Source organism: Pelodiscus sinensis, chromosome 17, assembly GCF_049634645.1.
Source record: "Pelodiscus sinensis isolate JC-2024 chromosome 17, ASM4963464v1, whole genome shotgun sequence".
In the NCBI taxonomy this organism is placed as follows: Eukaryota; Metazoa; Chordata; order Testudines; family Trionychidae; genus Pelodiscus; species Pelodiscus sinensis.
In genome coordinates this window covers 22,679,853-22,692,631 of record NC_134727.1, presented here as the reverse complement: position 1 = coordinate 22,692,631, position 12,779 = coordinate 22,679,853, and the positions used below count along the sequence as shown (strand labels likewise).

Here is a 12,779-nt window from a genome sequence, read left to right as displayed (position 1 = left end):
TGGGGAACTGCCACTGGACATGTGATATTCTTATTGCTTATAACTGTCACTTTCAAAGGAGTCACATCATGCCCCCCAAATATGCTGTGTGAGCATTTCTTTACTTGTTTTTCTAATTAATATTTTGGAAGGTGGCAAAAAGGGACAGAGCCCACTGGGTAACTGGCATTAATGAGGCACCTATGCAGTGGGTATGCTGGCCTAGAGAGGCTGCAGAGCTGGTGATTCTCACTGCGGGAAGGTCTACACTACAGGGCAATGTCGACCTAATTTATTCAACTCCAGCTATGTGAATACCATAGCCGGAGTTGATGTATCTTCAGTCGAGTTATGGTGGGGTCTTCACTGCAGGCTGGGGGGAGGGAGATGAGAGGAAAGAGAGGAGAGAGAGGTGATCAATAGGAGAAACTCTTCTGTCAATTTCTCTTAGGGTTCTTGTTCTGCTGGGACACTGGAGTTGATGAGAGAACATCAGCAGTTGATTAATCAGGTCTTCACTAGGCCCACTCATTTGACCCATGGGGGCTGATTGCTGCAGCACTGATCCCCCGATAGTTGTAGACAAGCGAGAACTCCCAGGAACACACTAAGATCATTCTACTTTTTGGGCACTATATGGGCATAGGCATGGCACTGCAGCAATATTGGCATAACTTCATGATGTAGACACAGCCCACACTAATAGCAGGGCTTTTTCTGTCAGTGTTGGAATACCAACTTCCTGAGCATTGTGTCTACACCAGCAATGGGCAATGTGCGGCCCATGGGCTGCATGTGGCCCATCTGAGTTCTATGTGTGGCCTGCAAGACTTTTTGTTTACCTTTGTTCACACAGATTGCCAGATTCTGCTGGTTTCCGTCCACATAGTTTTTCCATGCTTGTATTATGAAAGTGACATGCACATAAAGCTAGGGCAGGTGAAGTGAGGTGCAATCTGCACACAACATTGATTCTGAGAGCCGTGCGTTCATTCTGTATCTAATCAAAGTGTTGCTATGATTCTGTTGGTGCATCCAGCAAATTCTAGGCATATGAACACAGGAGACCAACTTGATTACAACAAACTTGCTGCCCACTGAGATGAAAAAGGGCCACTCATGTGGCCTCAGTTTCCCAGCTCTGGGCTACACTGTGGGTTGCCATAGCAATGTTGTTCAGAATGTGGATTTTGTCATATCCCTGAGTGACAGAGCTATGTTGACCTCAATTTCAAGTGTAGGCCAGAACTAGGGGCCTAGCTGGGAGCTGTTTGTGGGAGGAGGCCTGGCAAAAACACTGCGCTCTGATTGTTCTGGGCTTCTGCTTGGCTCCTTGCGGCTGTTGCAAGCAGCATAAATTAGAGCATCCGCTGGGACTATTTGAGCATATGCTTCCACACTGAGGGAAGCACAAAGGTGATGTACAGATACCTTTGTCTTTCCCTCAGGCTGTACTGAATCCAACTCAGCAGCAGCTCCAGAAAAGAACCAATGTCTTTATGCAAGCTAGATTCCATTGTAAGGGGAGCTGGTAGGGGCCCATAAACCTGGCTCAGAATTGTCATAGTACCAGGCTCTTTAGTAATAGTACAGAAGGCCAAAAGATAAATTATTCATTCAATTCACATTGGTTCCAGTCCGTGAAGCATTTACATTCTGAATATCCAAAAATCCTTTGGTTTATAGGCCTCCCAAATGCTTTGTTTGTCTAAGGCAACCACCCCTGCTGCCCAGTCGTGGTCGCAGGAGGAACACATCTATTTATCTAGAAGGTGCCTATAGCCCTGGAAAGCAAAATTCTCTCCCACTCCTGCTAATTAGATCAATTGGGATCTTATTCATGGGAGAGAGAGAGAGAGAGAGAGATGTAAACTCCAACATAGCAAAACTTTCTCTTTCTTCCTTCTATTTCCTGTGAACAGTTAAATAAATAACCTCAGAGTGCTCTAGGCTGAAACAATGGCACCGATTGTTTGCTGCAAGAGGATATTTTTTAGCCAACTTAATTCCTGCAATACCATATGTTACATGTAATGTTAAAGAGATGAGATATGGAAAGTGATTACACTGCAGTCTGCAAGGTGGTGTTTTGCTGTACTCAGATGAATCAGGATGCCAGCTCTGAATGAAGTCAGTAGATAACACGGTAAAGGGTTAAGACAAGGCAGATTTAATTCACCTGAGCACTCTGTTTTGCACACACAATACTCTGCAACAAGCATTGAACAGCAAAATAAAATACCCTGAACCTATTCATTCAAGCAAATGCCTGCTGGGATACTTGCCCAAATGGTGATCTATGGCATTAGGATAATTAGCGAACAACACTATTTGCTGTTTCAGTAATTTTCTGTGTCAAATATTTTACTGTTAATTTGAACACATGGGGTTTGCTTTAATACTGTTTAGAGTTTTGATATTAAATTACATTTTCTTCAGATGCAGGATAAATCACTTAATGGAATTCCCCAAATGTTTTAAAATTAAGTTTATATTTTCTTAAAGCATGTCAGTTTCATAGCTGTAATGGAAATGATGTGAGGTAGCTAGGGAGCTTTCACAGCCTACAAATGTTTCCTTTGCTTTACTCTTTAAATCCAGTTTTATACAGAAATCTCTGCCCTTCGCTGAGTCATGTGTGGAGGGGTCCTCACTGTAGACATGAAAAATCCTATGTGAAGCGCTCTTAATACCCATTAATGGGTTAATTGGTTCTCAGTAACTGTTTGCTAACACAGGCAGCTGAAACGTGGATGCATTTAAATTTCAAAAGGGTCCTGATGGATATTGCTGAATTGGAATCTTCTACAGTGTTTGTTCCAGGCTTTATCCCAAATCAGAAAGGACCCCACTTCCAGTTCTGATTTGGATGTATTTGAAATCTCACCAGAATAGCTGTTCTCCCATGGCTGCAGCCAAGGATGGTAGAAGTCTTGTAACAGTAGCTAATGTCACTTACAAGGCTGCCCACGGTACTCCTGCTTTGGTGTGCTGAGTCAGAAGCAATGCTGGGGAGCACTTCAATCTCCATTCACTGTCTCAATGAAGAGACACTGAGTTCTCCTCCCACACTAGGCATCCTGTACAGCTTACAGCTCCAACTCCACCCCAAACATCAGCCTTCCCTGACTGTCTTTTCAATCCCTCATACCCCCAAACCCTACTGTCTCTGCCTGTCTCCTCACATCCCCAGAGAATCAAATTCCACATAACTATAGACAGTATTAAAATGTTCTCTTACCAGTTATTGAGTTGCAGTTGGAGACAAAAGTCACTCATTAAAGCATGACACAGAGAGGGGTAAATCCTAATGTCCTCAACAGGCTCATACCGAAGCAATAAAATAAAGGAAATAAATACCACTTGGAGATTTACCACACTGTGGGGAATAGGGGATGGCATTTTAAGTTTATTTTCATTTGGCTTGAAAGCACTTACTGTACAACCCATGTTCCAGGTTTACACAGCTCATGCTTCGTAGCACTTTCTGTCACTGCCAGCCAAGAGAGCCCTGGTTAGGAACCAAGAACAGATTTCAGATTTTAGCTTTCAGAGGAAAGCTAAGTGTGTCCTTAGTGGGATGTTTTCACCCACTGGCAAATGGAGCTGGTGATCTTGCTGCTTTTGCACGCCCACTGGCTGATGAAATCCTTTCAGCTCATATGAAAGCCACTGCAATGACAGTGCCCACCTGCAGGGGACAGATGAGGGTGAATGAAGGAGCAAAGAGAGCATAATTACTGCAGGCTGTGGTTTACTATGGAGAAAGGGGTTCAGCTAAACAGCAGCCCAGATAGCTTTTAATTATATAGAGAGACAAGGTGGGTGAGGTAATATCTTTTTTGGGGGCCAGTTGCTGTTCATGAGAGAGACAAGTTCTTTATCTCTGTGTGTCTCGAAAGTTTCTCCCCTCTCACTAGCCTCACTTACATTGTCTCCCTGATATCCTGAGACCAACACAGCAGCAATTACACTACTGTTAATGCAGTAGTCATGCAGCCTAGCTTTGTTTAAATGTGTCTATAGGCTATGAACGCCCCCAAACATAGTCCTACAGAGATAAAAATATCAGGATTGAGATTGAGGCTTTCAAAAGATGAATCTCTATTGGCAGTGTGAACAGTACTGGATGCATGTAACTGATATCTGCCTTTGTGTTTGGATGCCTGCTTGCTTTGTCCTTGACTTCTTTTCTGACCATGTAGCATGACTGTAAAGCTGGGTAGGGGAAGCAGGAATTGTTGCAACGGTCCAGTTTAAAAGAGTCTAGTCCCATTTCTAGGATTTACATAGGCATAAGATTTTTCTTTCATGAATGGCCCTCCATTGGGGTAGGTGCGGCAAAGCACTGTAGCCAAAGAGAGGCTATCATGCACAGAACTAGGGGCAGGCTTCAGGCAACATTTCCACATAAAAATATTTGCAAATAACATTTTTTGTCTGTCTGGTTATGTCACACAGTGAACTCAAAGTAAATATGGTTGCTGAGGATCAGGTAGGTGGACCAGGAAGCATCATGCTGTGTTCTTGAGGGAAAAAAAAGCCTGTTGGTGCTTAATATATCTCAGAAAAAATAATCTATGAGAAAATGCTATAAACACTTTGAAATTCTGTGAGACTGAAGGTATGTCGACACAGCAGTGTTATTTTGGAATAACTGTCGTTATTCCAAAATAACAGTCCACGTCTATACTACAAGCAGTTATTTTGACATAACGTCAAAATACTGTTGAGCTGGAGGACTTCTTCCTCCAACTCCTGTAACCCTCATTTTACAAGGAGTAAGAGACGTTGGACGAAGAGTACTCAAGTTGCATAGCTTATTTCGACATTAGCCCTGCTGTGTAGACGTGCCCCGATTGTGCAGTGACCAACTTCGTGTAACTGAATGTCACATAGGTTTGAACAACCAGACAGTATCTTTAACACACACAGTCATATCCTTCCAAAACTGAAAAATGGTTGGAGACCAAATCCCAGTTACAGGTTTATGTGACTCTGATTTCCCCCAGTTTCCACTCTCCTTCCCTGGGCATATGCTAGGTGAGGAGATAAATGTGAGAGACAAGGGACAAGTACAACTAAAAACCTAGATGTTTAAGATGAAGGACAAGCTGGAGCTGTTACTTTATATTGTTTGTGTGCTGCTGGAATCTATATCATTGTGATTACTGCTGGAATCTATACCATTGTGATTACTGCATCCTTCCTAGTCTTTTGCACACTGAGTTCTAAGCACTCTATCTAGTGCTTTCATAACAGTTTCATCCTGGTAATCAATATTTAAAGAGATAACAATTGTTCATTTTTAGAATTTAAGGTACACATGCAGCTTTTATCTGCAGTATATAATGTTGGCTTAGTATATTCATCATAGCCTTTCTTTCTTTCTTTCTTTCTTTCTTTCTTTCTTTCTTTCTTTCTTTCTTTCTTTCTTTCTTTCTTTCTTTCTTTCTTTCTTTCTTTCTTTCTTTCTTTCTTTCTTTCTTTCTTTCTTATTTATTAATTTGGCTCTTCTAAGCTGTGTACTGAAATGAGGATCATAGAAAATATATTTTAAAGTTAAATAGCCATATCATCACAAATATGTATTTATTCTACAGTTAGGTAGACAAATGTATTTATTGAATATTTTTATCAAAAATTGCTGAATAAGTTATTCAGTGAATTGTATTTGACTATAATTAATTTATACATATTCATCTTAATATGTGTGTGGAGGATTGAAATAAATTCAGTGGATATATAATTGTCATGGGTGGAGTAGGTTCTGAGGCCTCATGCTGGAGACTTTGTGGTCTTGCTATACCCTGCCCCAGAAAAGGGCAGTAGAGAGGTCTGAGCTGCTTAGAGCAGCTCTTTGGGAAGCAGTTAATCAGGGTCCAGGATGGTGGTATAAAGAGAGATGCTGAGCCAGAGCAAGTTCAGTACTTTGCTGGAGCTAGAGGAGAGCAGATAGTGCTCTGGGCTGGCTGCTGGGAGTCCACAGGGACAAGGCTCTGAGATAAAGGTGAAGAAGGTGCTGGGGCCATGAGGAAGTGGGTGGGGGAATTATAGCTGCACTGCAGTTATTTAAAGAGATTTGCAGACAGACACTATCTATAAGGTCACTGGGCTGGGACCTGGAGTAGAGGGTGGGCCCAGGACTCCCCAAGCCACTCTGGGGTGGAAAGTGGTGTAGACAATGGGCGGGGGACTGTACAATAGTGACCTAGCATGAGGGCCAGAAAGGCCATGAGAGGGTGAAGAGGTTGCCTCCAGGGAAGGAGTCCTGGGACACTGCTCCATTCCAGAGTGAGGGACAAACAGAGAGAGACATTGTGGAAGTTACTGAGAAAGGCCCTTGTTGGACCTGTACCAAGGAAGAGGCTTGCCTTATTATTTTAAATACAGATTGTGTGAGACTTGGCCAAAGGGCTGAGTTGCCGAAGAACAACCACAAACAGTGACAGAGTGTGGGCAAATGCACTTGGCCAGGGGCACTTGCGAGAGGTGAGAGCACCCTGTTACAGTAACATGTCATTTATCTCAAGGTCATTTAAATTAAGGTCTGTGTTACAGATCCTATGTCTGGCTATGTCTACACTGCCATGTCCAGGGAACATGTCTGCTCTTCCGAAATTTTTTTCGGAAGAGCAGATGCATTTTTTTGGCATCTCTGTAAACCTCATTTTACAACGAAGAAGGGATGTTCTGAAAAAGGCTTTCTTTTTTTCTGACATTTGGCTTCGTCTACATGGAGCCAAATGTCAGAAAAGCCTCTTCCAAAAAAAGAAGCGGAAAAAGCTACGCAAATTGCGGTTTGCAATTTGCGTAGCTTTTTCTGGAAGAACAGTGCAGTGTAGACATAGCCTCAGTATAACTGTTGGCCAGTGCTGTGAAAAATCCACTGAGCAACATTGTTATACTGACCTGAGCCCCTATATAAACAACATGTCGATGGGAGAGTTTCTCCCATTGACATAGCTACTGCCTCTCGGGGAGGTGGATTACCTATGCCGGCATGAAAGCTCTCTTCTAGTGGCTTAGAGCATCTTTACTTAGGTGCTACAGCTGCATAGTTTTAAGTGTAGACTTGCCCTTAGGCTCTTGTATGCCATTTTGAAAGTGTAACGAGGCCTTAAGGTGGGAATAAATTACATTTGTGCCAGCTGTGGATTTGTGCAAGAGGGGTGCAAGCTGGCCTTACTGTAAATGAGACTCACACATTAGGACTCTCTATGCCCCAACTTCTGCAATTCCAGACCAAGTTCATATTGAAGTCAGTGGATGTTTTACCTCAGAAAGGACTGGAGTATTTTACCATATGAGCAGATCCTCAGCAGGTGGAAATTGTCATAGCTTCATTGACTTCCGTGCAGCTGTGACCACTTACACCAACCGAAGAGCTGTCCTGATACGTTGTTGTCAGTAAGCAGCTGTTGTTGCATTCTGTATTGCCTAGATTCAAATTTGACACCATCAGACTGGATCTGAATAGCGATTGGAAATGGGTCATTGCCATAAGTAATTTTCTTCTTTAGGTAGTTTTACCTTCTTATGCACTTCCATCCTAATTGAATTACCTCTGATGTAACACTCATCTCTGTACCCCTACTATGGGTTTCTTTTGTCTTTTACCTCATGCATCTGATGAAGTGAGTTGCAACTCACAAAAGCTTATGCCATAATAAAGTTGTTAGTCTTTATGGTGCCACTGGATTCTTTGTTGGATTTTTTTTAGATTCAAAAAATCAGTTAACACATGCACATTATGATATAACACAGCCTTTTTGGGCACGATAATTCTATAGAACTGAATAGAAGATAATAGTTCTACTATAAAATTTTATTAAGCGATTCCAAAAACTCTCAGATAGCATTCTTTATTAACTCCTATAGATTTTTAAAGTGCTTTCTATTGAACGTTAATATATTTACATTCTAGAACCCTACAGTTTGGCTCTCTGTTAGCTAGAGTGTTTTTCATAGGGGCATGGTTGATGATGTAAGGCCAAAAGATGAGTGACTTTAACAATGTATGAGATGCAGTAATCCCCTGGAAATGCTCTGCCTGGAAAGTAGTTACCCTTGTATGTCCTACTGACAAGGGTCTGATATCACTGACAGCACATCAGGAAAAATATTTGGGCCACATTCTCTGCTTTTATCAGTTTATTCTCTGTGAAGCAGTGATGGGAAAAAGACCATACAGGAGTAAGTCACAGCTCCCTGATTCTCAGCCTGGTCCTAGTGCTGCTCTAACTTGTACATGCAGGCCACATGAATCCCTAAGGGACTGTCTGCCAGCTGAGGATAGTTGCAGTCAGGCCTGCTAATGAGGGGGGTGGGTAAAGGAGGCAATTGCCTAGGGGCCCAGCAATTTAAAGGGCCTAGAGGCCTTGGTTGCTGCCACAGTAGCTCTGCCAAAAGGTGTCTCTTGATTGAAAAACGCTTTTGATATGGCCCATGCAGGTTCCGGGGTGGGGTTACTTGGCCCCATGATCTGCATGGGGCATATCAAAACTGCCTTTTAGTCAAGAGATACTGTTGCAGCTTTCCTCAGAACAGGGAGGTTGAGTCTGGGGAGGGGAGAGCAGGAGGGATGAGCCAGCCCAGGCTCCTCTCACAGAAGGGAGAGGACATTTGTGGCTTCTCCAGACTGTGACGGGAAGGGGCTTGTGGTCCGAGCTGAGGGACCCATTGAATTCTGCCCTGGGGCCCCTAATTGCTGTCAGTGGCCCTGACAGCAATGCAGTGCTATGCTTCCTTTCCACCCCGATTCACACTCAGCTCCAGTGACTGTGGGAAAAGTCAAATAGGCACTAGCTACATCTTCCCTGTGTGCCCATTGGGTTTTCCCCACTCCAGGAGAGGTTCTGACTCTCTTCAGGTATGTCTGCACTGCCACCCTACTTCGAACTAGGGTGGCTAATGTAGGCATTCGAACTTGCAAATGAAGCCCGGGATTTAAATATCCTGGGCTTCATTTGCATGTTCCCAGGCGGGCGCCATTTTTAAATGCCCGTAGTTCGAACTACCATGGCATGGACTAGGTAGTTCGAATTAAAGCTCCTAATTCGAATAACCGTTATTCCACCTGCAAGGACGTTTAACATTAGTTCGAATTAGGAGCTTTAATTCAAACTACCTAGTCCGTGCCGCATGTAGCCGCGGGCAGGTAGTTCGAACTACGGGCATTTAAAAATGGCACCCACTTGGGAACATGCAAATGAAGCCCAGGATATTTAAATCCCGGGCTTCATTTGCAAGTTCGAATTGCTTACATTAGCCACCCTAGTTTGAACTAGGGTGGCAGTGTAGACATACCCTTTATGCCTGCACAGCAGTGCAAAGGAAGCAGAATGGGACAGAGAATCTGGTTCTAAATCCCTTTTGTGCTCAGAGACCTACTGTGCCATACAATGGCCTCTATTTCCTAGCTGCTCAACTTGGTTAAGTGTTTATTTATGTTAATTTGTTATTTATGTAATGTGTAAGAATCATCCCAGTGATGTCTAAGTGAAATGCAAAGCATAGCAGAGCTAAGCCTTCTCCTGCAAGGTGTCACTGGGATAGCATCACAAGCGCGAGCCGTCTTTGCTTTGGCAATGGCAGCAAGACTGACCTGTAGTTGTAAATTTTTCATGTAAGAGGCTAATGCATCAGACATTACCGAGCGGTGCCAAAATATTACTCAGCTATTTGTTATGCTTGACTGCAATATAGACAAATGATTGCTTTGTCTTAGGCAGTATTTGGTAATATACTGGTCTCAAGATAAGACTTATCACGGCAGAAATGCAACCATCCATGAAATAAAATTTCACTATATTGAATGTGTTGTATTAAGAGATTTGTCTCCTATAATAGATACCAGCTTATTTTATTTTTTCCAGGAAGTGGGATGAACTGTGAATATCTGTAATGAAATATTAACCGCAGGATGATATATGTATCATCTGCCAACCCAAACAACCAGTACCAGTATTGTATGCCCTGCAATTCAGAAGCCCACAGCTCATTTAGATGATTTGTATATGTCGTCTTAGATAACGTCAGGTTTTCCCCCATTTTTCTAAAGTATGGAAGAGAGTCGTAGTGGTTAGATGCAGATAAGTGTTCTGCATGCTCCTCCCACATAGTTCTGCATTTCTAATTGACATGCTGCATACTCTGCAATTCCAATCCTAGGGTCTCCTAGTACTAGTACATAGGAATCCTTGCTTGCAGCATTCATGTCCTGGCCCCACTTGAACACTGGCTGCCAGCTACCCTGATTTGTGCTAAATTACATATGGTAGTTTTGTAAAGCTGGCACATCATTGGAGAGTCATAGCAGCTCCTTTTTCAGATTACAGCCTATGGATTTATACTCTCTCCTGCACAAAATACCAAGTCTGGCCTGTGAAGTGGAAAACCTGTAGCACCTCATTTGTCAGTGCATTGCTATTGCGTATGGTGGTGTGGTTCCACTGATTTTTAGAGAGTGAAGTTGGTATAAAACAGGTCTAACTCACTGACAAAATAGATTGAAAGAGGCTAATACAAAAAGTGTTAAATATACTAAACCATAGTTTTTCTGTGATTCAGTAACTTATATAGAGCTAACGGGAAAATGTTGACACATTTACATTAATTACATTAATTTACATTAATTTTTTTGCAAATTTATCTTTTCACTCTTCTAGCCAGCACTGCTCTCAAGGGCTTGATTCACTGATGTCCTAATCCCATTTTGTGCTGGTTCAACTATATTGAAATCAACTAAATTGAAGCCATTGGATTTATTCCAGCATAACTGAACGAATATAGTAGTGAATCAGTCCCGAAGTATTTATCAGATTTGGGCTAATAGCAGCCAGATTCTCTTATCACCTTCCTTTTATTGTTAAGCCAATATACCTTTTATTGTTCAACCTCTTCTAAATAACTCAATGCTCCAGATTTGAATCTTCTGTGTGGGCAAAGAGATAAAGGCCAAAAAACTCTGAAACAACCAGCTTGCGAACATAGGGGCATGGATGCTCTTAGAATATAATGTATTTGTACTGGAAGAGAGTCTCAGATTGCAACATATGGGTTTTATCAAGTAAAGCAGAAATAACTGTAGCACAACACTACAGCTGAATTCTGTTTCCACATCAGTGAGCAATTCAAGGGGAAATGACCTCCAAAAAACAAAACAAAACCTGCTCCCCACTCAGCTCTATGAATATGCAAAGCTATTTCTGCCATATTCTGGAAAGGGGAAAAGAGAGAGATTGCTGTGATTTGTATTTTTAAATTCTTGGGCGGTGTTTGGGTGGAGTGGGGTGGGAGAAGGAAATAGAAGGCTGGAGAGAAGAGAAATTTAAACTCAGTGTCTCTTCTAGCATCAGTCCCTTCCCTGCAACTGCTAGGCTGCATTCATTCATTGGGGGCTACGTCCACACTACAGGCTTCATGTGCAAGAAGTTTTTGTGCAAGAGTTATTGCGCAAAAAGTTCTTGTACAAGAGCGCGTCCACACTATCATGTGCTTTTGCACAAGAGATGTACTTTTGCGCAAGAGTGTCCATGGCAGTGTGGATGCTGTCTTGCGCAAGAAAGCTCTGATGGCCATTTTAGCCATAGGGGTTTCTTGTGCAAGAAACCCCTGTTGCCCATCCACACATGCCTTTTTGAGCAAGAGCTCTTGTACAAAAAGGCTTATTCCTCGAATAACTCTTGCATAAAAAGCCTTGTGTACTTATGATTTATTGTACTTTTTCTTACGCAAGAACGTGTTTGTAATGTGGATGCTCCACGGTGTACATGTAGCCTAAGTAACATCTGAAACCAGTGGACTACCTCTTAATCTGAAACCCCGTCGTATGATCTCATGCAGTTTCCCATGAGAGCTTGTGACAGTTGTAATGCTTATAAAGACTGCCAATCATTATTTCCTTTAGAAATAATGGCTGTGTTCGCATATTCACATAATAATACACTTTTATGGCATTGTGTGGTGACATGATGATGTTGCAATTAACTGGTGTCCCCTTTATGGTGTACATATAGTACAGAAGGATATCTAGCACATTGTGATCACCTTGGGATGTTACAGTAATATATAAAGCAAACATCCGTGCAATGTACTTCCTTCTGGAATTGCAGCATCTGTCTGCACAAATATATGGCTGTCTTCTGGCCAGCAGAGGCCCCATGAAGAGCCCTGAAGATTAATCCTGCCCAGGGACACCAGAGGAAAAGTCCACTCCTCTGACACTGCCAAAGCCCAAAGATTCCTGACTACAAAAGAACATTAAGAATTGACCTTGGTGAAAGAAGCAAAGTATTGTATATTGTCAAGGAGAAACTTGTGGGAGTGGTTTGGGTTTCTCCCTTTGATCTGGACTCTGTGCTTATGGACTGGTACCATTAGCATGTACTGCCCTCCCTAACTGGTTTTTAGATGCAATTAACCCTTAAGTTCCAAATACCCTTTAATTGGACTTACCTTAGTACCCGACTGATTCCAAAATCTGCTTTCACTCTTACCAGAGGTTCAAAGAAATCTCTGAATGTCCATTTAATCCATAGCACATTCTCTCTGGTGTACTAATTATGATATGTTGTGTTATGTTACTAAAATTATAGAACAGCCCCATCATAGAATTATATTGGGGATATTAATGATTATATTGATTTTGCTTATTAAAGGTTTCATATTTGATTGTTGTAAAAGATGTAGTGATAGAAATAGCTTTTATGTTTGTACTAATTATGTAATGTATAATGAAAATAAAGGTTTAGAAAGGTAGTTGTGCTGTAAGCACAAAAGGGGGGACTGTGGAGGCA

General features: G+C 42.1%; 1 protein-coding gene across 1 annotated transcript in view; it reads left to right on the top strand.

The window, feature by feature from the left end:
- KCTD16 (potassium channel tetramerization domain containing 16) overlaps positions 1-12,779 on the top strand; it is a 230,886-nt gene that overhangs the window by 137,909 nt on the left and 80,198 nt on the right. The gene's annotated exons all lie outside the window — the stretch shown is intronic.